The sequence below is a fragment of the Kogia breviceps genome, chromosome 2 (genome assembly GCF_026419965.1).
Source record: "Kogia breviceps isolate mKogBre1 chromosome 2, mKogBre1 haplotype 1, whole genome shotgun sequence".
Classification (NCBI taxonomy): domain Eukaryota; kingdom Metazoa; phylum Chordata; class Mammalia; order Artiodactyla; family Physeteridae; genus Kogia; species Kogia breviceps.
The window spans coordinates 137004942-137029239 of NC_081311.1; the positions used below are offsets into that span (position 1 = coordinate 137004942).

Sequence of the window (24298 nt, forward strand, 5' to 3'; positions counted from 1 at the left end):
CAAATGTGATCAGGAAGAATAATGTACAAGAGAAAATCCTTCCTGCAGGTAAAAGCGGGGCCAGAGAGAAACATGCACAAGAGTCTTCCTCCTGGAAATTAGAATCAGGGCCTCACTAAGGAACTTTCCCTCACCCAGACTGGGGGCTTTGACAAAGCCCACAGTTAAGTTTTCTTGATTGTTATGGACCAGTGTCTCCCTGACATGGCCTACGTCTCTCATTCCTAGGAAGATGGTTTTTAATTGCTACTCTAGTCTCTATTTACTGTTGTTCACTGGGGCAGTGGCGGGGTGGGGTAAGATAAGTAGTCTTTTGGTTTATAGTTTATGAGGAAGCATGCCAGATGGAGAAGAAGGTACAGCACACAAATATCTTAGTATTGAGCCCAATTCAGTAACTAGTTGGGAATTAGTTTATCTTTCTAACCATAGTGGAGGTCAAGAGAAAATTTTAAAGGGTAGCCTGTGGTAGAAGCGGGTGAACTGTTCACTAAAAGCATTTCTCTTTCCTCCTGGTGAACAGTTACACTGGCATTCCCAGAGCCCTTGCGGTTGATGTGGCCATGTCATTAAGTTTTGACCAATAACATGTCAGCAGAAATGACATGTCGTACCTGAACAATGCTTCTTGTCTCATATGCCATCTTCATCTGGATGTTGATTCCCAGAATCATTTTGAAAGCTATATGTTGACGATGAAAGAGCCTGAATGACCCTATCGAGCAAGTCCCTTTGCCTCCCCCTTTGCAAGCTCCTCACTATACCAACAGAACAAGAATGAGTGAGAAAGAAATGTCTATCGTGTTAAGCCATTGATATATTGGGATTTATCTGTTGCAGGGTAGCTATCCCAACAACTACTTTAGGAAAGATTTCCCAGAAATAAAAGCAAAAGTGAAATAGCCCCTGAAATTTACTTGTAATGAAGAAACATATCTCTTTAGTGGGAAAAGCATGAGCAAACACTATAAGACTCGATGGATCTTTAAAAGAATGGCTGAAAGTTGAAACAAGTCAACCACCCCAACTTTGATTACTCCTGCTCTAATATAGTTATCAATAATAATGAAAATTCTCTACATAGCTAATATATATTGAGCAGTTACCTTCCAGGTACTAAACTAAGCACTTAGAGCATATTATCTCATTTAAATTTCAAAGTCCTTCTGATAACTAGGTATTATTATTATTATTTCTATTTTATACCAGTGAGGAAACTGAGGCACTGAGTTATAAACTCAGTGGGCCTGGTCATACATCTCATAAAAGGTAGACCTAGAATTTTAGCTCAGATTGTGGTCTGTCCCCACACTCCTCATTCTTAATCACTTCATTCTATTGCTTAGAAAGCAAAGCACTTGAAAATGTCCCTGCTTTACCAATTCGATGTAAATGAAAATGTGCCTGGGATGATAGAGGTTTTGTGGTGGGGTTTCCAAAATGAGTCAAACCACGCTTCTCTTAAACACATTTTTCAGTTGATCACCAAAACCAGCACTCAACTTATTGTACCACTGTCACTCAGTTAATGTCCAGAAAATCCCATAAAATGTATACCTCACTTGTGTTTATGTCACTGAATACTAGCCACTCCATTCCAATGAAAATAGACATTACACATTGATGACTTAGTGGTTAATTTTCATTACTTTCTCATTAAAAGTCAAGCAAAAAAGAAAACTTGTACATTTTGGGGTCTTTCATTTATTTTCTTCTTGTGGCTGATTTGCAATTGTGCTTCACGCAATTATCTTATTACTCTTCGGAAAACAATGATGTTCTTGCCCCCAGAGGCTAAAGCCCTACAAAGAGGATCTATGTTCTAGTGCCAATACCAGCTGTTGGAAATTATCTTCCCGTTTAAATTCGATCTATTGCTTTTAGATTCTAGACTCTCCTGTTCAATCCCCAGAAACAACAAGTTTTTCAAAGACTAAAAAGACGCTAATTAGTTACATTAAAGTACCTGATTTAAATGTTCTGTTAAGGGATTTCCAAGTTGCTACAACATCTTGAGACTTTATATAATGTCTAATGGGTTGTACTGTTAGAACATTTTTGGTATACTGGATTAGGGGATGTAACCCTGGGGTGCTGTTAGAAGGGCTTGAGATGGCATGTGGCTGAGGACTGGTGTAATTCAGGAAGATTTACACCAAAGACTTAAAATCCAGTGGCTTTATGAGAGCTGACCATCCAAGAGGCCATAGGGGAGATAAACACCAGTAAGGTAAAATACCCTGTCATCTATCTTTCTTATACATATTAACATTAATTCTAATATAACATATTTATAGAGTACCTAAAACCTGGTAGAGATGTTACAAATGTATCATGTTGGGAATCTGACTTATTTTATCCTGTGCAGCTATGTTTTGCAATGTCCTTGTTAAAAATATTTATAATTAATGTCTCAATTGAAAAGTGCTTGATAATAATCAGAATTGCTTCTCTAAGAATGAACTACTCAGTCAAGTGCTGTATAGGTTTAACCAGTGAGTATAATTAAGGAAAAAAAAAAACCTGAATGCAGTATATACAAGTAAAATCTCAATTAAAACACTGAAGGATATAAAAAATGGAAGCCATTATCACTGCAAATTTTTAAACTTCAAATAATGAGGTTTTTTCTTTCAGAGACATTCACATAAACTGTCAGGAATTCACATCTTTTGGGAGAGAAAAATCAGCAGTACAGGAATAGAGTTATAAGATTTTAGAAAGGATTATAAACCAGGGACGTAAAGATGTAGACTATAAGCTTTCTAATATTCTAGTTTACATAAGTTGCATCTTAAGAAAATTCTGAAATGTGAAACCAGATTTTCACCTTGTGATTAAAATAATGCTAATAAGAAAGGTAGGTCTTTCTACCTCTTTAAAAACATTTACTTCCACTTTCTCTCTCTAACCACATCTAAAAGTCCTGTCCACTAGCAGCTAAACGCAAGTGGGCATGACTGAGTCTACATGCAAGGTAACTCACATTCTATGGTATTAAGGTCGTAAACAACTCTCAAGTCCCTGGTTTATGTTAAAGCTTTAAAAATTCTTGACATTGCAAGGGCATAAAATATTTTGTTGGCTATTTCTATTTAAGGCCTTAAACACTGAGATGTGCAAGTCTATTTTATTTTTCCCTGTGAATGTAAAAGCATTTCATGGTGCTCACTGGGTCTCTGTGCAGTCAATACGCAATAAAACAGAAGCAGCAATGGCTTGCACACTTCACTTACCAACTAAACAACATAACCCACCTACCCCTAACATTGCCAGGTCAACAGCCAGAACACTAGCCGATTACAAACCAAGGACAGAATATGTTTGTGACTTGGTGTTGTAGACGTTTGGAGAAGTGGATTTTTAAAAATCAATCCTGTTATGAAATATCAGGCCACTGTTAAATAGACACCAAAGGTTACTGAATATAAAGGAAGCATCCAGCCAACCTCCAAAGTAATGCAACATCAAAGAAGAATTTTTTAAAAAGGTTGCTAAAGGAAAATACTACAGGTTTATCTATAGGTACAGAAACTAAGGCAGGATCTCAGAACAGAAAACAACTTTTTTTTTTTAAGGAAGAAAAATGCTTTACAAACTTAATTTCTAGAAAGTAATTATCAAGCTGCATGGTACCATAAAGCCCTATTGATCCAAATTTCTCTTTCTGTATGAACTCCACAGACTTGCATGACTTGGCATCAGTAAAAGCTAATGATTCATGTTATTAGCTTCAGCAGCCTCAGTCCCTAGGAACTCAGCTTTGACCTTTTATTAGCACTTTTCTCCCAAGTAGGTAGGATCATTCTCCAGGCATACTTCCTAATCACCTAAAAACACCAGGAGAATGAGTTAAAAGCCTGACTGGGAGAGGGGCTGGGAAGCTAAGGGAAAAGATTCAGTCTGAGGAGAGAATGCATCCCATGGCGTGTGTGATCTGCCCAGCAATCTGGGGAAAACCTGGGAAGTAAAACTACATGCTAAGATTTCGTTTACGTAAACTTAAAATAATCATAATTGCGGGACATATGTTAAATGTTATCAGTTGATTTCAACTTTCAGCAGCAGCCCTCTCCTCCCCCCCAAAAAAACTCCATGCAATATTTATAAATTCATTTTTTCTTGATCAAACATTTATTGAACTCCTAGCACTATGCTAGGCACTTAAACAACATCCTGTTGTGGTAATATAGAAGTCATTAATTTTTTAAATTAATTTTTTAGTATTCTCTGCTTTACATGGCTTCTGAAAGAAGTATTGATTAATGAAGCCATGGAAAACTGCTTCGCAAATTACTAAAAAAGCTCTGCTCCTCTCCTTCCTACCCTTTCCATCCCTCACTGCTCCTCCTTCACCTGCCTAGCCTCCCCGCAACGCCCCAACCCCACAAGTACACACACACACACACACACACACACACACACACACACACAAAATTTCCTTTCCACTTTTCTGCTCCATGCTGGACCAATGCACTATGCAGTTCTCTTTAGTGATTAAAGCTACAGGAAAAAAAAAAAAAAGAAACATTATTAAAACAGATTGGATTTTCTTATTCAAGCAAATAACCTAATTCTAGATTATAAAAATTAAAGATAATCTATAGGATAGTTAAAGATTTTTTCTTCAATGTTGATAATAGTTTGATTTCTATAACATACACACTCGTTGAAGGACTGCATATCTTTGCAAATGATTTTGTTTCAATAATAACAACAATAAAGATTGTCAATACTTTAAGACTTTGTGAGACCTTGTCTCAATTAAAGTTCTTTATACAGCCTTCTGTACAAATCATAATTCCACCTTTATTTCAAAATACTGAACCCAGAATAACATAACTCTTTTCTAATATAATAGAAACATACCCACTTGAACTATCTTTTTCCCATTCTGTGTGGATCAAATGATTTTCACTCTAATCAGCCTACCATAATTGTCCTTTCAAAAGAAACCAAAGATCTCACTTAATCCACAATCTCTCATCAACACTTAGAGTCGAGTTGGTATATTTCACCTTCCAGTCCTTTAACAACTTTACCCTTCCTTGGATTCCACAGTACCCAATTACTTTTCAATTTCTTCCCAGGTTTCAGATTAAATCCCCTCCCCCGCAAAATGACCCCACCATCCTTATTTTAACTGCAGGTGATCTCCTAGGCTTGTTGCTCTGTCTACATTTTGTCCTTGGATATCTTTTACATTCTCTTAGTTTCAGTGATTCCCTCTCTACTGACAACTCCCAAATCTCATGAGAAAAGTATGATGAGGGGGGAATAGTATAAGGCTAGGAGTTGGAACATTTGCTTAGTTTGGAGTCCCGTCCCCTTATAAAATTTTGATGAGTGACTTTATTGTGTTCCTGTGTATGCTTGGGTGGGGGAAGATCATTGGTCCTGGTATAAAGTGTATTTTTTAAAAAAATACTAGTTATGATGACCTGAATAGAATTCCATTCTGGTGGTTTTGTTTTCTCATTGATTTCTCTTTAATTTTCTAACACAAGAAACTTACATACAAATCTTTTAACATGAGCATGACATCATCGTTACAGATATCTCAGAGTTTTAAATATGAAAATAGAAGCTTTATGTATCTGAAGTTATCTAATTAATTACATTATTGGGGGGGGGGGCAATAGCTTTATTCCAGGTGCAACTTACATCCAATATTAAACAAAATGGGTTGGGCTTCATTTAAATTAAGGAGCCAGCCTTTAAACTTGCATATTTCAACCATATTGGAAATGCAGAGTGAAGGAACCATGGGGAAAACACTCTCTCTGAATTACATCAACAAATAAAATGTACCTGGTAGTCAATTTAACAAAAAATTGGTAAAAGAGCCTCTTTGGAACTTAATATATCTATCTGTAGAAATAGGTATGACATATCCACAATGAACAGGGCTGTTGTGAGAATTCACCTAAGTCACACTCAAAAGAGGGTAATATTATCATTAAAGTCCAGTGCTCTACCTTTCTGGAAAGTCTTTTCTGCAAAAAGACCGTTGTAGCTTGCAGTTCCAATTATAAGTTAATCCTCACACCTGAGAAAGGCAGCTACAGGTTTACTTTGGTTTTAATCTCTATTTTACAGATAAGGAATGCTGGGCAAGTTTAAGTGACTCACCTGCAATTACTCACCCATAAACAGATCATAAACAGATCTGGAACTAGATAGATTTCTTTCCTTTTTACTCAGTTTTCCGTCTGCTAGATGTCGCTTTTCTCAGAACTGACTCCAGTGAAGTATTCAGTTTCTATTCTTGATAAATACAGATTGTTTTTGCATCAATTAATATACAATGAGTGTATATATTTTCAAGGTTAGACAAGTGGTTACTGATTTAAGTAGTGCCTAAGCAAACTTCTTCCTCCTCTAACAAGTTGAGTGACTTCTCTCATTGCATGGGGAGAAAAACAGACATACTCAAGAAGGCAGGAACAATAAAAAAAGGAAACATCAAACAGTTATTTAATTAAATATAATTAGCTCATTAAATAGTCATATATTTAAATAACACTGGACTTTCTGCCCAATACATCCCATGAAATTCACAGCAATGCATAAAACTTAGCATCAACATGCAATCTTTTCAGCTACTTAAAAATTTTTTTTCTTACTTTTGATCTTCATTGATGTTAAATATTTCATGGTTTTCATTCTTAGTAGGTTGTTAATTGTGCAGGTTTCTTTTGCTCAAAGCTGTTATGCATAGCACTAGTGATGGGAGATATTACTGTTATAGCTGTATGTGTGCTGTTAATTTTAACTTTTTTCTTGTCAGACAGTCATTTGATTATCTTAATCACTAACAACCTATAGAACATAGGACCCATATATTTTCAGGATTAACTGTTGCAAAATACCAGATATCATTAAAAAATATTACATGATACTGGGAAAGTATGTTTGGCAGGGCATGGAGGGGTGGTTAGAAAAATTATGTAGATATTTGCGTGCACATCTCTGAAAGTTTTTAGTATGCTCAAGTTTCGTAACATTTTCATATTTTATACGCTTTCCTTAGTCAGGATTACTCTTTGGATTGAAGGTCATTCAAAACATCTTTTATCAGAGATAGTTCTAAATTGTCATTGCAGTTAAATTTTCCAACTTTAAGATACACTTTTTAATATTTCTACTTAATGCAAATAACTCCCCTTTCCCCCCATGAAGTTTGAATAAAACACCTATTTTTTTTCTCTCTCTCAGACTGAAACTCCATTCCTCTGCTGATCACTTCATGTAGTTAATGAGGGTGTTGATTTTCAGCTACACAATAATCACAAAAAATAATGATCAATAATTTTTAAAACTAAACAAACAATAGCAACAGAAACCTTCTCTAGATTAAAAATTCAAAGTGATGTGGTACATGTCTGTTTTTGTTTTTGTTTTGCGGTACACGGGCCTCTCACTGTTGTGGCCTCTCCTGTTATGGAGCGCAGGCTCCGGACGCGCAGGCTCAGCGGCCATGGCTCACAGGCCCAGCCGCTCCGTGGATGTGGGATCCTCCCGTACCGGGGCACGAACCCGTGTCCCCTGCATCGGCAGGCGGACTCTCAGCCACTGCGCCACCAGGGAAGCCCTACATGTCTGTTTTTAGACTTAAAAGTAAATAACATCTGTTTCATTTGCACAGTTGTCTCTTTAATCAGAGATGGTCTACCTCCCAAACTAGATTGGTCAAATGACTGAAGAGGGGGGAAAGGAGTACAAGAAAATTGGGAAGAATGGTAGATATGCATACATTTCCTATAGTACTAGAAGATGGCAACAACACAAGTCTACTGTACCCTTAAATTTTCCTTAGAGTGCTCATAAAATTTCGGCAGGGTTTATTTTGGTTATCACAGGTCACATGGAATTACCTTGGAAGGAAGGTAAATGAAGGAAGGGGTGATTACTGCAAAAAGAAAAAGATTACTTAAATATAATTAGAAATAGCAGCGGCAGCATAGCTTAACACATACCGAATTCCAACTATTTGTCAGACAACTATGTAGCTCATTTATACCCTTGATTTTTGACCTTCACAACAAAGTTGTAAGATAGAGAAGGTTGCTTGAAGAATGACCCACAAGTTAAATTCTTACATAGAATTTACTTTTTTTTTTTTTTTTTTTACTGCAACATGGATTACAGACTTATTAGAATTCTAGACCTTTCAAACGTATTTGCACTGAAGGGACTTAAAATGCTGCACAAGGAAAGATCATCAAGTTTGGGGGAGAGAATGATGAGGGGAAAGAGTTTGCCATTTTCGCTTTCTTTTTCTTTTCTTGTTAAATAACATAACTTCTCTGGTGTTTGTGTCAAGCACACACACACACGAAAAACAAACAGAAACCTATTTTATCATTCCCTTTTCCAAAGGGAAAAAAAGGCAAACCAGCTAGGTTGCCTGTTTAAACTATCTTTCTTATTGCTACTTGAGGTTGCCTGTTTAAACTATCTTTCTTATTGCTACTTGAGGTTGCCTGTTTAAACTATCTTTCTTATTGCTACTTGAGGTGTTTTGTTGTGTTTTGTTTTGTTTTGCGACGGGGTGAAGATGGAGAAGTTTATTTGGAAGGAAGGTCTGGAAGGTCCCTCCACCTACCACTCTGAGAACATTTTTCCAGGTGCCTCTTTCATAGCTCGGGCACACTTCTGGGCTGATTACTAGGAGATGGAGTGGTTCGGAGGCTCAGAAGTACCACTCTTCTCAAATGCCAAAGCTGCCAAAGGGAGAAGGACGGGGGCGCTGTCTAGTGGCTGTTCGCGTGATTCCTTCCAGGCGGCCACCACCTCCAGGGATACGCTCTCCTGCAATGCCGTTCGTACTAGGGTCCCACGACTGCTACACAGGGATGCCAAGACGCTGAACCTCCGGGCCGAGGGTCTGGGGACAGAGTCACCCCGGGGGGCCTTTTTCTGCCAAGCCACGGGCTCCGAGCCGTTACAGAACGCCCCAGGCCCACTTCGGTGGGCCCGGCCGTCCGGCCACACCTAAGGCTCGGGAGCCAGGACTCCCCCCCCAGCGAAGCCCTCCCGCACCTCCCCCCATCCCGAACACCAGCAGCCTCGCCGCTTCTCCCGGAAACGAGCTTGCTGAGCAAAGGCGGAGGAAAACCTTGGGCCTTCCGCTCTGATTGGTCTCCCCCCGCCTCGCAGAGCGAGGCAGCGATTGGCTGCCGGGCGTTGTCAGTCGCCGAGGCCAGAGCCTTCGCCGGGGAAGCGCAGCCGGGCTCGAGTGCTTCGGCTGCCGCCGCGGCCGCTCAAGCCGCTGCAGCTGGGCGAGCTCGAGCGGGCGCCGCCGCCTCCGCGGCTGCCCACCCTGCCGCGCCGCCGGCGCTGCCGGTCTTGCAGGCGGACGCCGGGGAGGGGCAGCCGAGAGAACGGAGCACGAGGAAGTGGAGGCGGCGGCGAAGTGATGCTGGCGCCGGGGATGGGGCAGCGGCAGCGGAGCAGCAGCATCTGCGGGACCCAGGCTGCAGCGTCCCTGTGGCCCGAGGGCCAGCCGAGCGGCGGGAGACCACGCGCCCCACGGGTAAGGTCCGGCCTGGCGGTACGCGCACGGGCTCGGGGACCACCGCGGTTATCTTTAGTGGTTACGAGGCTCATTATGCCCGGGCATTCATACAAGGGTGTTTGGGACCCTGACAGAGAGTCCGGACGCACGGCTAGGGTGATGCTCGCTCCGGTGCTACTCCTGCTCGTGCGTTCTCCCCTCCGCGCTGACAGACTTTGATAGCGCGGGGATAGCATTGTTTGTGCATCTGCGTGTGGGGGTGCGCGGTTTGGGGCACTTTGCGGGGAGCGCGGTGGGTCCCCTCTTGTGTGAACCGACGTCCTTCAGGGATCCAGGCTGGGTTGGAGTGAATAGGATGCACTTGGCTCAGCGGGAGGGAGACCGCACGCAACGCACGGGAAAGTCCTCCGTGGCTCATTAAGAGCCGGGAAAATTGAACTTTATTGCCTTAATGAAAAGAGGGAGCTGTGGATACAGCGCGCCAGGGGACAGGCGCATTCACCGAGGCTCCCCAAAGTCCCACTTTGCGCCGGGGACTTTGGAGGGTAGGGGAGGGGAGAGGAAAGTAACGGTTGGTCCGCCTCGCTGGAGAAAAGGAGGACAGAGGGCGGGGAGTGGAACTAGGCTTGGGGAATGGAACTAGGCTTGGAGAGTGGCGGCTTTTTTGTGTGTCTGACGCCCCACGTAGGAAGCTCGCTACACTTTTCGGGAACGCAGATTTGGGGATGGAGAGAGTCCCGCTTTGAGGGGCTGACGGAGGTTGCTCCTGGCCCGCGCCTGCGTGGGTCACGGGTGTCAGACTTGGCGGCTGAAACGGGGCGGGGCTCGAGTGCACGTTCAAATGTAGCCCCTGTCTCATCCGGCTACCTTGGCCGAGTACCTTCGGGGTCGGGACTCGGCCGGGCGCGCCCGCGGCAGCTGCGTTCTGTCGGGTGGCCCCGCCCTCCGAGAAAGTTCCGGCCCACTGGGGTCTGGGCAGCCAGACCTAGAGCACGATAACCTCCAAGTGTACCCAGGTTTAGTACGCAGCTTCTTCCAGTACCTACACTTTTTATTTTATATTAAATTAGTTTATTTTGTAAAGCCACTGGGAGTTCCACCCGCGCTGCAAACCTTTCCGCGGAAGGCGGATTTTTGCTGCTGCAAATGGATGGTGCTGCCAGGCTAAGTCCGAGTCTCCGTAGCTCAGTGCAGTGGTTTTTCCACCCCTCTTCAGGACGCACAAACTTATTTTTGGCGATTGTTTTGTATGTGGCCCTTTGTCTCCTAGGAGTCTTTGCTTGGAAAGTTCTTGAAATACCTCGGCAGTAACAAACTGCCCCTGCCTTGGCACAGATGGAGAGGCTGTGGTCCTTTACAGAGGCGCTGGAATTGCAGCGGGGAATGGGACTGGAGAGGGCAGCTCCGTTCTTACCAGCTAGAATCTTTGGAAAGATGTTAAAAATTGGCTCAATACAGGGAGCCGGTTCTTGAGCTGAGAATAGCACTTTCCCAGTTACGTAGATCTTTAATCCCTTTCACTGGAGGAATCTTTGGCTCCCGAACACAACGCAACACAACAAAACCCAAACCCAAGCGGCAGGAACGACTTTGGTTGGACTCATTTCTGATTTGGCAAAGCTGAAAAAAATGAAAGTAAGACACCTAATAGAAATACTGTAGAAGAACCGGGAGGGAGCTGTCCAAAATGTCAGCATTTTTTGTTATTTTTTAAATTGTAAAAGTAGTATTTACCCCCAATTTAGTAATATAAAATAATTCTGAAGCAGATGAATAACTTACTGGTGAACTAGGAGTGATGTTAGTTTTATGTCCGAGAATGGTTGCACATTTTTTCATCATTTAATTTATGAGCTGTAAATGGAATTTTTCATACTATTTTTGTTGAACACATACATTGCATTTGGTGTAGTACAAAATTGGTAGCAAATATTTTCCCTATAGTAGTCATCACATCTGGTTTAAAAGGGTAGTTTTCTGATATCATTAAAGAGAGTATAGCTTGTGGTTGTTACATTTCAATACACAATTTACCTGTTGCCAGGTGATTATTGTAATGTTGCAATATTTAGTTGTAACTTTTAGGACTTTATTAAGATGATGAAACACATTAGGCAGTTGATTTTAGTTTTGTGTTTCATTCATGCAGTGCTATGAGCTGATAAAATTGTTTTCCCCTGTTAGCGGATATGGGAGAAATAGGCTTACATTATATTATGCATTACTAATCAATACTTTAAAAATAAGCTTAAATTATAACCAAGTTACCAATAACATCCAGTAATCAAAGTGGAACTTTTAAGGAAATTTTTAACTACTTGGCTAAGAATGTGGTTTTCACATTGCTAACAAGTAATATCTTGTAAATCCACTGCATTATATATTGGGGTAAGTCACAAGTTTTTAAACAGAGCTTTTGTATTCAGTTTCAGGTGTTTTGAGGTTTTTTTTTTTTTTGGAGGGGGACTTTTACTTTGGGATTGTTTTTCAGATAATTAAATACATTTTCAAACCCACCAGACCAAAATGTAGTAAAGTGTGGAGGAATGTGTCAATGAGCAGAAATGTTAGGAAAAAGCAGCAGTGTCTGTGTGTGACTGAAAGCAGAAACGTCGCAGGGTTGGGTGGGAGGGGAAGTGCTTAGGCTTAGGGGATGTAATAGTGCTAGCCTCTTAGTTTATACAAGCAATTCAAGTTACGCCAGCTCTGCAGATCCACTTCAGTTTTGACTTGTTTTGCTGCAGGGCAATCCATGAGCTCAGACTGCCATATTTTCTAGATGGATTTTAGTAACTCAAGTAAATGTCAATTTATCAGGACTCTAGGCCACTAAATTCATTATTTGACCTATACCGGATTTTAATTTTAATACTGCATAACTTTTCTAAAAAGATCACATTTACTGTGAATAGCAATTCAATCAATAGTATGATCTTATTAAATAAAACATATTTATTTTTTCAAAGAGTCATGACTAGAGTTTCCACATTAAGACAGTGAGGTTTATTTTATTTTATTTAATAATAATTTGTATTCATTTAATTAATAATGAAATCATTTTGGTTTTTGAAAACTAACGTGTTTCAGGGAATTAAAATCCTCAACCAGTTCAGTAAATCAGAAATTCATTTGCATTTTCTCGAAGTCTCCGTCCCTGCCTCTCTTTCTCTCTCTCTCTCTCTCTCTCTCTCTCTCTCTCTCACACACACACACACACACACACACACACACACACACACACACACATACATATATATGCATGCACACGTACTGGAAAGCTTCTCAGGAAGAAGATAACCACTCCTGCATTTGAAACAAGTTCACCAATCCATCCTAAATGATCAGTATACTTCATAAGGCAAAATTCTCATCCTCTTAGGTAATCTGTTACTAATTAATTATGGTACTGGTTTATTCAAGTAAAATTTAACAAGTTGAACTGTGTTCCAACTGTGTGCAAAACACTGTTCTAGTTGTTTTGACCATATCAGAGAATAGATCAAAGACCCCTGCCCTCATAAGGCTTATATTTTCTTGAGGTAAAATAGGTCATAAACAAAAAATGTAAGTAGATAACTTATATAGAAGATTTATCTCCTACCAACCTACCCTGTATCCCATGGCTCAGTCTCTTTCCATCTCATTTTCTCTTCAGTTAATACACATCTACCCACATATCCACACAAATATACTCAAATTAATCTAAGAACTGGAAAGTAATCACGATAAATATCTGATACATGTTACTTCTGAAGCTATATATCCAAAAACAGCAGTGCATATGATGAAGGTTAAAGGTAAGAGAAGGATTCAAAGATGATTAAGCAATAAAATGACAGGATATCTGCCCTTTAAAAATTCTTTAAAATCAAATAATAATATTTTTCAGAGGAACTAGAGTGGGAAACATTATCCTTTAACATATTGCATTCAAACCAGCAACATTTTAAAAGGCATTTATGACTATCCAAGGTCAAATCTACATAACCTCATTTAAAGGGGATGAGTGAATTGAAGTGGTAATAAAGGACTCAAAAGCATAATTCTAATGTGAAATGTTCTACTTCTTCCACATTGAGAGTGACGTATTCATGTAACTCTGTGAAAGTCGCTCAAAAACCCTGGAGTTTGAGGTTAAGGTTTTTCTAAACTTTATTCATCAAAAAAAAAAAAAGACTCACCATCTGATCGTCTAATAAGAAATGCCAAAACGCTTCAAAAATTTCAAAAAAAGTTTGTCTTTAATTCAGAATTGATTTGCTTATCCAGTCCAATTACAGATAAAACCTTGCAGTATTTTCCCAGATTCTGTTCTCTTGGGTGTAAAACAGTGTGCAATTATGATTCCAGTTTCACTTTCTGTGTTTTCCATTTCATTATTTTCTTTAGGGTCTTTAGCTTAAGTCTCAAAATAGTTTGTGTGTGTGTGTGTGTGTGTGTGTGTGTGTGTGTGTGTGTTTACCTTCGTGTAAAACATGGAACCTAGCTTGGCTTTCAAAAGTTGGTTTGTGAACAGTATTTTCATATTAGAGGAAAACTGAAGTTGTACTCCCAAGAATCTAGATCACATAATTAATTAGTGCCAACTTACCAGTTCTATTATGACAAGGTATTAGTGCAGGGCACATGATGCTAATAGTCATTTCTGAATGGATTTCCATCATTCAAGGAAAATCTTCAAGATTGCTGCTCTACAATCCAGTTTTAGGAGATGAGGAAAAGTCTTCTGATAATGCTGTTTCAGTATTTATCTAGATTCAGAGATGCATATACCACCCATTTAAGCCTTTACCTTTTTTTGCCCTGGCTTTTCTCCTTTCTGCCCCAAATAACAAAACTTTAGGAAAACAATGTTTTTAAAAAAGCAAGTAAACCAACCAACAGTGACCATACCTAGCACACAAAGTCATCTTTGGCTGATTATTAATAGTTAGATGAAAGCTAAGCAGAAATCAGATATTTGGACCTGGGAAAAACCCAGGTCATTAGTCTAACCTCTCCTGTGTATAAGGAGTCAATTGAAAGTAGAACCAGGTCTAGAAACATTGTTTGTCAACTACTATTTGTATAAGTTAACTCCATACCAATTGCCCATTATACAGCCCTACATTTTGTAAAATGGAGGTATAAGAAGAAATGACAACATCCACCAATTTGTGCATCTAAATATTTTAATACCTGAAATAATAATACATCACATTAATATTATGTTGGGATCAAGAAAATGATACACTGAGAGGCATTCAGAGATGTCATCTAAGATTTATAGGGCTAGAGGTGTGTTTGCATGTAAAATATTTGTATTTAATTCAGACATTTTGTTTATAATATTCCTTTAAAATATTTACTAGTATCTCTAAAAAAGGGATTTCTTACTTCCAGAGGTCTACGGGCTTCAAAGTGATCAATAGGTGAATTCAGGGACTCCAGGAAATACCAATTGTTTCCAAATTTTTTCGTTCTGGAACATTCCATAGCAAGGGAAAATGGTTAAGAAAACCTTAAAAGCTACTGCTTTAAGTTAGCATAAAACAAAAACAAAACAAAATACAGCAGAGTGAGGGAACATGTGGGGATAAGGAGAGGATTGTAAAGAACTAGGAGCTGTCTTATTACTCAAGGAATGGAAAAAGAAAAAGAAAACAAACAAACCTATTGCTAGATTCTATCAGACAGTGGTTTGAAGAGACACTTCGTTGTCCTAAGATGCAAATTTGCAATGGAAGAGATGGTTTATAACTGATATACTGCACTTCGTTCTGAGTTTCTGCAGTTAGCATTTTGTTTGGTCTTTGACTATGAAATGTTTTCATGACATATATAGGTGACTTCAGGGCTGAATCAATTCCTCACTGGACAACAAAATTTGTGGGTGACTTCCCCAGGGCCCTAGCACTCAATCAAAGACAATTGCCAGAGGTATACTTTGGTTGTATACAATTGGTTATAAATTTAAATGCTACTAGACAAGAAAAACTGCACTAAATGTGCACACATGCACTGTGGCTGCCTGAATAGGGCACATGAACTAATAGATTCCTTCCGTTGCTGAGTTCACACCACAGTCCATCACTACTTTAGTTTCTATGTCTATTAAATGACAGCAGCATTACTGATTACTTGAATTCCAATTTTTGAGGGGTTAGATGAATTGAATGTGAATAATACATATTGATTTCTCTGAGTGAACACAGCCATCCAGTTAGAGACAGGAGAGTTGCTATATTTGATAAGCAAAAACTAAAAAATAATGAATTATACTGATAAAGTTATTTTAGTGATTATGTTGGCCTAATTCCCTTTATTCAAATAAATAAAAGATAATCTTTGTTTCTAACGATGCTGACTAAAATAAAAAGTAGGCCAATCCTGAAGTTTCTTGAAGGCAGCTAAAGTAGTCATTTTTTTTCTCCATCTTTATTGGTTCCTTCTCTCTCTCTTTCTGTCTCTCTGTCCCTTTGTCTGTCTGTCTGTCTCTCTATAGATAAATAGATAGATAGATATTTTATACTTTGTGTTATAAGGAGTTATTTCAAAGCTGCCTGAAATTTTCTCCTGACTTTTTGGTAAAGTAACTCAAACTCAAAGGATATTAAAATACAAACTTTTACTAATGGATATTGACAATAAATGTGAAAAAGTAGAGACTTTTTCAAACTAGAAATACTGAATGTTGATGTATGTGTATATACATACATGCATATATATAGACAATCCAAATAAAAATCCAAAGAGATTGTTGCAAAATTTAGAGATTCTGAAGTTCATATAGAATAGCAAATAAGTTATGATAGCAAAAGAATGTTTAAATAAAAAAAGCATTGAGACAAAGTTGTACTATCAACTAAAGATATTAAAAATGGTGGTAATTAATACAGTATATTAACATGCAGACAAACATGATGAAGAAATTTTAAAAACCTCAGACACGAACTCTAAAATATGGAAAATAAAGCATGATATGCAGTAATCACAAACCTGTGTGAAAACAAAAAATGATCAATATATGGTGCTGGGAAAATAGAGTAATTATTTGCAAAAAAGGGACACTCCCTATCTCACACTACATTTCAAACATAACTGTCAGATGATATGAAGAGTTAATATAAAGAAACTCTAAATCAAGTTAGAAGAAAATAGAGACTTCATAAACACAAATATAAAGGGAAAATATAAAGATTTGTCCTCATAAATTTTAACAGTTTTAAGTCAAAAATCCCGTAAGTAAATCAAGAAAATATTTTCAATACAAATTGTGAATAACGGTTTAATATTACTCTTAACAAAAACCTTTCAGTGTTTTCTCCTATTAGAGAACTTATCTCAAAATATTGTGATTCACAGTTTATATCCATCCTCTTTACTAGATTGAAAACCTCTTAGAGAAACTGATCATCATCATTTTATCCCTAGTGCCTTGAACATAATTGGAGACAATAGGCATTGTCATTGGCTACCAAAAAATTTCCAAGTATACTGATAGAAAAATGGACTAAGAAATAAACTGATAATCTATGAAAGCTGGAAATATATAAGGCCAATAAGCAGCTAAAATTTTAACTTAATGATAAAATGTGAAGGAAAATATTAAACGATAGCACTTTTTAGCTTATCAAAGTAGTTAAGACTGTCAGTAAAGGCTGATTCATTTACAAAAGGTGATGGAGATGGTGAAGATGGGGCAAACTGGAGATTCCCCTAAACTTCTGGTAAGGCTTTTTTCATTGGTGTTTACAGAATTCCTTTGTTGCATGCTCCAGGTATTAAATATGACTAACTCAAGGAATAAGATCCACAACAGAAGAAAGGTAGTTTGTAGCTTACAGAATCAAAAGACAAGGAGAGGATATAGGATAGCTACAGAGATCATGGGAGAAACTGATGAAATCTTTGCCAGGTACTATCACTGGAATGAATCAGTATCAGTCCTTTTCTATGTGTCAATTTCCTGTAGGCCCAAATTCCTAGAATGGGAAGTCTTACTGACCTAGCTCAAGTTTCATGCCTAGGCTTTGGTCAGTGGATCACTGGGCACCTTGATTTCTGGTCCTATCAAGACCACATTCAAAGGAAAATCAAGGGACTGTTACTGAGGAGGGAACATGTATGCTGGACTGGTAAAAACAACAGACCTCGGGCTTCCCTGGTGGCGCAGTGGTTGAGAATCCGCCTGCCGATGCAGGAGACACGGGTTCGTGCCCTGGTCCGGGAAGATCCCACATGCCGCGGAGCAACTAAGCCCGTGAGCCATGGCCGCTAGGCCTGCGCGTCCGGAGCCTGTGCTCCGCAACGGGAGAGGCCACAACAGTGAGAGGCCCGCATACCGCAAAAAAAAAAACAAACAAACAAACAAACAAAAAAAACAACAGACCTCCACTGTGTGTATCAAAAGCCTTAAAAGTATTGCCTTTTTTCAGTAATTCCACTTCTAGAAATTAATTCCATGTAATTAGTCAGAAATAACACACAGTTTCATTAAAATGGCATTTGTAGTAGTTTGGTAGTAAAAATAATCTATTTGGCCAGTGATATGGGAATATTGAAATTATGGCATGTATCATTAAATCACGATTTTGAAAGCTTGGTAATAACATTGGAAAATGCTGATTAAATCATAGTGGAAAAAGAATACATAATTTAATATGAAGGAGAAACTTGCATTCACATCACAAAATGCCTTAAACAAAATATTAATGTTTGTTTTGGGGGGGGCAGTAGAATATGGGGATTTTATGTTTAAGCCTATACAAGTATTTTTTGGCAGGAACAGGCACTACTTCAATTAATCATACAAAAATCAATACTAAAACATAAAAGCAAAAGAATCGTTGGAGGAATGATAGTGGCTTTGAGCTTCTAGACAACTATATTGGAAGTAGAACATTGGACTGATATACTTAATTTTGTAAGGAAGGGAGCTAATTGTACAATATTCCCTTTTCCACGTTAAGATAGTTACTAGTGAAATTTGGCTGGTTTCCTACGTGGATAACTTTTCAGGAGCCATCTTGGACTTTGCTTTTTAACTCTTTAATCTCAATGTAATAGGATTTAAAACGTATTCACATTTTATGGTTCAAATGAAGAATTCTTACTTGAGAAGGAAGTTAAAAAAGAATAAAAATAATTACATGTATTGATATGTGTGTATCTCATCATTTACCCTGCTCATTTCTATAGGCTCATGCTTAAATTGAGACAATATAAGCTATTATATCTTAAGATAAACTATAGTCTGGCCCAGCTATTTATTAAATAAAATTAAAGATACTATAAAATTTGATTATGATAAAGCAGGAAACCATGCCTCCTCATATAAATCAGAAAGCAAATATAGCTGAATATTTTGAATATATTTTACTCTTGCTTATACCTATAGCTCAGAAACTACAATTTCCAAAGAACAAAGGGGTGTGAATATAAGAATGGGTGGAATTTTCCTAAAAGAATAATGCATTATTATTGTAATGCATTTTTCCATAGCAGTTTGCTCTGGTGTATTGGCTGAACTCTGTATGGGATGATTTTGATGATCTTGTGAATTATACTTGAACAAATAATGCAATTACTGGAGAAAAACAGAAGAAAAAGAAAATTGGTTGATCATTGTTCCCTCCAATAACCACTGCCTCCTTGTAGCTTGTGCAGTCTGACAGCTAGTACCATTCCAAGGCACAGGAAAGGATCATTTCATTGTTATTTTGTTAAATTAATGTATATACTTTTTGAATGGATAATATACACAGGGTTCAGAAAACACACGGTAAAAATTCTCCCTCTCATATCCCTTTCCCATATACCCAGTGCTCATCTTCCCCAAATAGGTAACCATTCTTACTAGTTTCTCAGTATCTTTTCAGAGATAGCCTAGCACATGCAAACAAACAGTAAACTTTTCAACTTTTTCTTTTTTCCCGCAATTTTTATACAGATGCTAACATTCTGTGTGTGTCTCTGTGTGTGTGTGTCTCTGTGTGTGTGTGTCTCTGTGTGTGTGTGTCTGTGTCTCTGTGTGTGTGTGTCTGTACGTATATATGTTTTGCTTCCTGCTTTTTAAACTCAGCAGTGTTGGAAGGACTGTCAAAGTTAATAGTTTCCTCATTCATTTTTAAGCTTTGTGGTATTACATTTGTTGAAAGTACCGTAATTTATTTATTATTAGATAGTCCCCTCCTGATGAACGATTGTGTTTCTCTAATCTTTTGGCGAACACAACCAATACTGTCATGAATAATCTTGTACACATTATTTCATGTGTGCAAGTCTTTAAGACCTAGAAGTGGAGTCTCCGGATTAAAATGTATGTGTGCTTGTTTACTTTGAGAATGTATGGGTCTTCGTTTATTTCACATTTGATTACCTTGCTTTCCTTGTCTTTAGTTGCATGATTAATAGTGCTGAATTGAACTAGACCACAAACTAGGATTGCTGACATTACTCTAGAGACCCCTGCCCAGGATTACACTTATCTATCAGCATGCTTTGTGTTTATGCAATTTATTGTGAACTTAGCTTGCTTAGTGAGCTTCCAGCATCTGCTTAACCATCTTGACCACAATAATAGTCACTAGAATAGGCAGATTTTGTCAAATTGTTCCTTAATTTCAGATATTCTTCTTTCCTATCCCTTGGTCTACTAGACTAAATCAGTTATATGAGCAATAGAAGGACTTGTTATTCATCTACTAAATGATAATATTAAAAATAATCGTGCCCCCTGTTGGCAAGGATGCAGTGAATCCAGTGCTTTCAGAAACCGTTCGTTGCAATTAAGATTGGCACAGCCCTTTTGAAAAACAATTTGGCAGCATATGGTCGGGACTATGAAAATATTCATGCTGTCTTATCTATTACTATTATTTCTGGGAATCTATCCTAAGAAAATAGTACAAAATATGGAAAAGATCATGTGTTTGAAGATGTTGATGGATATATTTTGTGAAATAAACTCAGAAGCAACTCAAATGGCCAATAATACACTTAGGCACATATATTTGAGGATAATAGGCAACCATTAAAAGTAAATAGGATTATAATAAAATAAAAATACGTATGCTATTATGTTTCTTGGAGGAAACAGTGTGCAGAATTATATACAAGTTCCACTATAGCTAGATAAAACATACACTTATGAACACTGAGATTATAAATGTGTTATAAAATGGTGGGAAAAGAGGTAATCCCTTTCTTATCTTTTTGTCTCATTTATCTAGACTGTATTACAACATTTATCTAGAATGTGTTACGACATTTTAAATTTAAAACTGAAAAAACACTAGATTTTCCTTTTTGTTTTTACTATTTTGTACTGAATATAAGTTACAGCTTCGGATGATTCTTTTCTACTATTCAGTGATGTGAGATTTTTCATCTTCTCTTTTTTGTAGAGATGAGTGTTTGTAGTCCTAGGGTTTGCAATGCAATGCCTGTTGCCTTCAAAAGTGCTCTCTCACCCCCTTCTGTGTATCAAAAGACATCTTAATCACTCAACTTCCTTTCACTCTCATTCCTCATGACAGAATTTTTTTCTCTTTGGAAGGACAAATTCAAATATTTTGAATAGTCCTGAACTTGCTTCTTACTTTCTTTTTAGACTTAACCTCCTGTCATCCTCTCCACCTCCTACCATCCTCTCCTGTGCTCACTACGCTCTTACCACTCCAATCTTTCTCTGTTTTACTCTAAGCCAAATCAGACTGTCTCCTATTTTTTTATTAAATTCTACAGATTTCATTAAAATATACTAAGGGACAGTTAATAGCATAGCACATATATCATGCTATCAATATACTTACCCCATGAAATAGGTGAACACTAGATAAGATTGCCCATGATAGTTATATATCTTTATGAAAAAGCAAATAACTAAAATATAATGAGAAAAATACCCTTTTTACATATGAGTTAATTTGTTAACTTGAAGTAGGAAAGAACAGTGTGAAGTATGCGTTTTTCCCACGCTAACTCTTTGGGAGATGAATGCAGTGACTTTATCTCTCTTTATTGAAATGCGTTTTATATCATAGCCTATCTTGTTATCTTTGCCCAGTTGATTATCACATTGTCTTCAAAGTATTAAGCTCACAGCTAATTTCAAAGAGATGGCAATGAGAAGAGTGTCATCTCATGTTTGAAGCACTATATTTTACACTTCTATCTACTTATCTTTCCTGTCAAGTGAACTGATTTTGAATACTCATTGTAAAGATGTTAATTTCTGAGACAGTGAACGAGTGAGTAGACGGGATCATTTTGAAGTTACAGTGGAAGGCGGTAGTGTGGCTGTCTAAAGAGCTTGCTTCAGACATGCCCTGTCAGTGGTCTGCCAGGACTGTCATCTGAGACTGGGGCAGCTTTTAAAGAATCCTCTGTTTTTGCTTATGCAGTACTAAAATTCCTCTTTCTCCTTTCACTATACCCTTTAGGGATATCACTGCCAAGATCATCCCTTCCTTTATCTTTTCCTAGTTAAACTCAGAGATTTTACTCTTAGCTATTCCAAAGTCCCCCCACTGCCCCACCAGCTGATAGTTTAAAAAAATTGTGGGTATCTCCATCAAAAAGACCTTCAACAACTTCAACAAATTCTCAAGCTCTACAAACATATCCATTAAAAATTGCATTCATAGTTAACTGTTCATCCCATGATTAGGAGTAGTGATGATATAACAAAATTTGAAAATGGAGTTAAAATATCATTTTAGTAAATGGGACACTAGTTACTGTCTCATTAAGCTTTTTATTGAGAATAATAGTAATAGTAATAATAACAGTATATAATTTTTAGAGTGTTACTATGTGTTCGATATAGAATTGCTTTCCGTTTTATAGGAATTATATAATTTAATACTTAGCAAAACCTTAGGAGGTAGTTGTCATTAATAATTTTATTTTATAGATGTTGAAACTAAGAACAAGATATTGACTAAGTAACATTTCCAAGACTCAAAAATGGGTTTTTGATGGAGTCAAGAATCTAACTCTGAAACCTCAAACAAAAAGGGAATTACTTTTGTTTATTGGATTTTGGTGTATAGTGGATTTTCAGCTTTTCCCCCTCTGCCAAACAAACTCAATAAAGGAGGTGAAATTTCAAGTATACATACATCTATACATGTGCACACATATGCATATGTGCATATGTATATGTTTATATCTATATTTATTACTAGAAAGGAACAGGCAGAGGGGAGTCTATTAACTGCAAAAACAATCCCATCTTCCTCAGACATTGGCTATAATTTCTGTCTATATTATTCATATCATCTGTCATATATTTACTATGCTGTTTTATTACTTCAAATTTCAATTTAAAGTTGGGAAATGCAGTAAGTGATATTTTAAAATCAAATTTGAAAGATCCTGCAATAAGATTCCCTCCATGTAGTCAGTTTAAAAATTAAATCAAGATATTTGGCTTCTGGGCTTCCCTGGTGGCGCGGTGGTTGAGAGTCCGCCTGCCGATGCAGGGGACACGGGTCTGTGCCCCGGTCCGGGAGGATCCCACATGCTGCAGAGCGGCTGGGCCCGTGAGCCGTGGCCGCTGGGCCTGCGCGTCCAGAACCTGTGCTCCGCAATGGGAGAGGCCACAGCAGTGAGAGGCCCGCGTACTGCAAAAAAAAAAAAAAAGATATTTGGCTTCTAATAAAAGCTTTTTTTTGTGAGATGGGGATGGGAGTTGAGAGTTGAGTACATTTCTATCGGATTTTTTTTAAGGCTGATTTTAAGTTGATAGAGTTTATTTCTTTTTTTTAGTTGGTGATGGGAAAACGGCATCCTATACTTAATTTCCCCCTGTAGCTCAGATAGGATGTGAGAACTATATTATGCCATCAGTGGCTTGACAAATATTTATGATGGCTGATCTTTTTCATCTATATAAAATCCTAAAAAATAACTAAAAATATCTAAAGCAATGATTTCAGTATACAGGAACTAATGATTAACTCCTGTTTGAGCTGGGGACTTAAACACCTGAAGCCTTGTCTCCTAGCTGTTTTAAAGTCATATTCATTGTCATATTTCTATCTATAACTTTACCAGTTGCAAAAGTAATTTACCCAGCAGGATCTGGCTTAACATCCAAGGGGCCATAAATCACAATCATGAGATTTTTTTCATTAAATATATTAATATTGTATTTCAAGCAACTGAATTCTCATAGATTATAGTTGAAGAGAACTATTAAATGTACCTTGGTCTATATTTGATGCTAGATGCTCCAGAGCAGAAGGGTTAGATCTGGCATTAATCCCTATTACTTGGTTTTTCTTTTTCTCACATTCGCTTTGCTTTCTTTTTGGTTACCTTTTATGCATCCTATGCTAGCTCAAAACTAATGTACTGTAAAATCCAAAATAAACAGCAGAATTCCAGAATTTCTGCAAATGAAGAAATAGATAATACATGAACATTGGAAAGATGGAAGTGTAGAGTTTATGTGCCTTAAAATTGTATACCCACTTCTTTGGTATTACTTCATACTCATGAACCACTTTTTTTGTGCGGCAGAATTAGTGCATGTGATATCCATGATTATTTGTTCTAGTAGGACTCCATAGCTACGTTGACGTACCTCATAAAACTTTTAGGCTGTTTTGTAATCTGTCATCCAGTGATTTAGAAAATACTTAGTATCCATATTCTCTTATGCCCATCAAATCACATTATAATTCCAAGAGCCCAATTCATTGATAATAAAGGGTGAAATAATAAAAATAATTTGTAAAAGAAAGAGAACGAGTTAATAGGCAGTAGGAAAGGGGGAGGGGTGAGAGT

The 24298-nt window shown here is 37.8% G+C and overlaps 1 protein-coding gene across 9 annotated transcripts in view; it reads left to right on the forward strand.

Annotated features, from left to right (window-relative positions):
- Positions 1-9239: 9239 nt before the first annotated feature.
- B3GALT1 (beta-1,3-galactosyltransferase 1) overlaps positions 9240-24298 on the forward strand; it is a 590053-nt gene continuing 574994 nt past the window's right edge. For 5 of the 9 annotated variants that reach the window (XM_067026238.1, XM_059053962.2, XM_067026236.1 and 2 more), the window contains exon 1: positions 9274-9538. The gene's annotated coding sequence lies outside the window, so the exon portion shown is untranslated. Of the gene's footprint in view, positions 9539-24298 lie in introns of all 9 variants that reach the window. The other 4 variants (XM_067026237.1, XM_067026240.1, XM_067026247.1 and 1 more) reach the window with 3 other exon arrangements.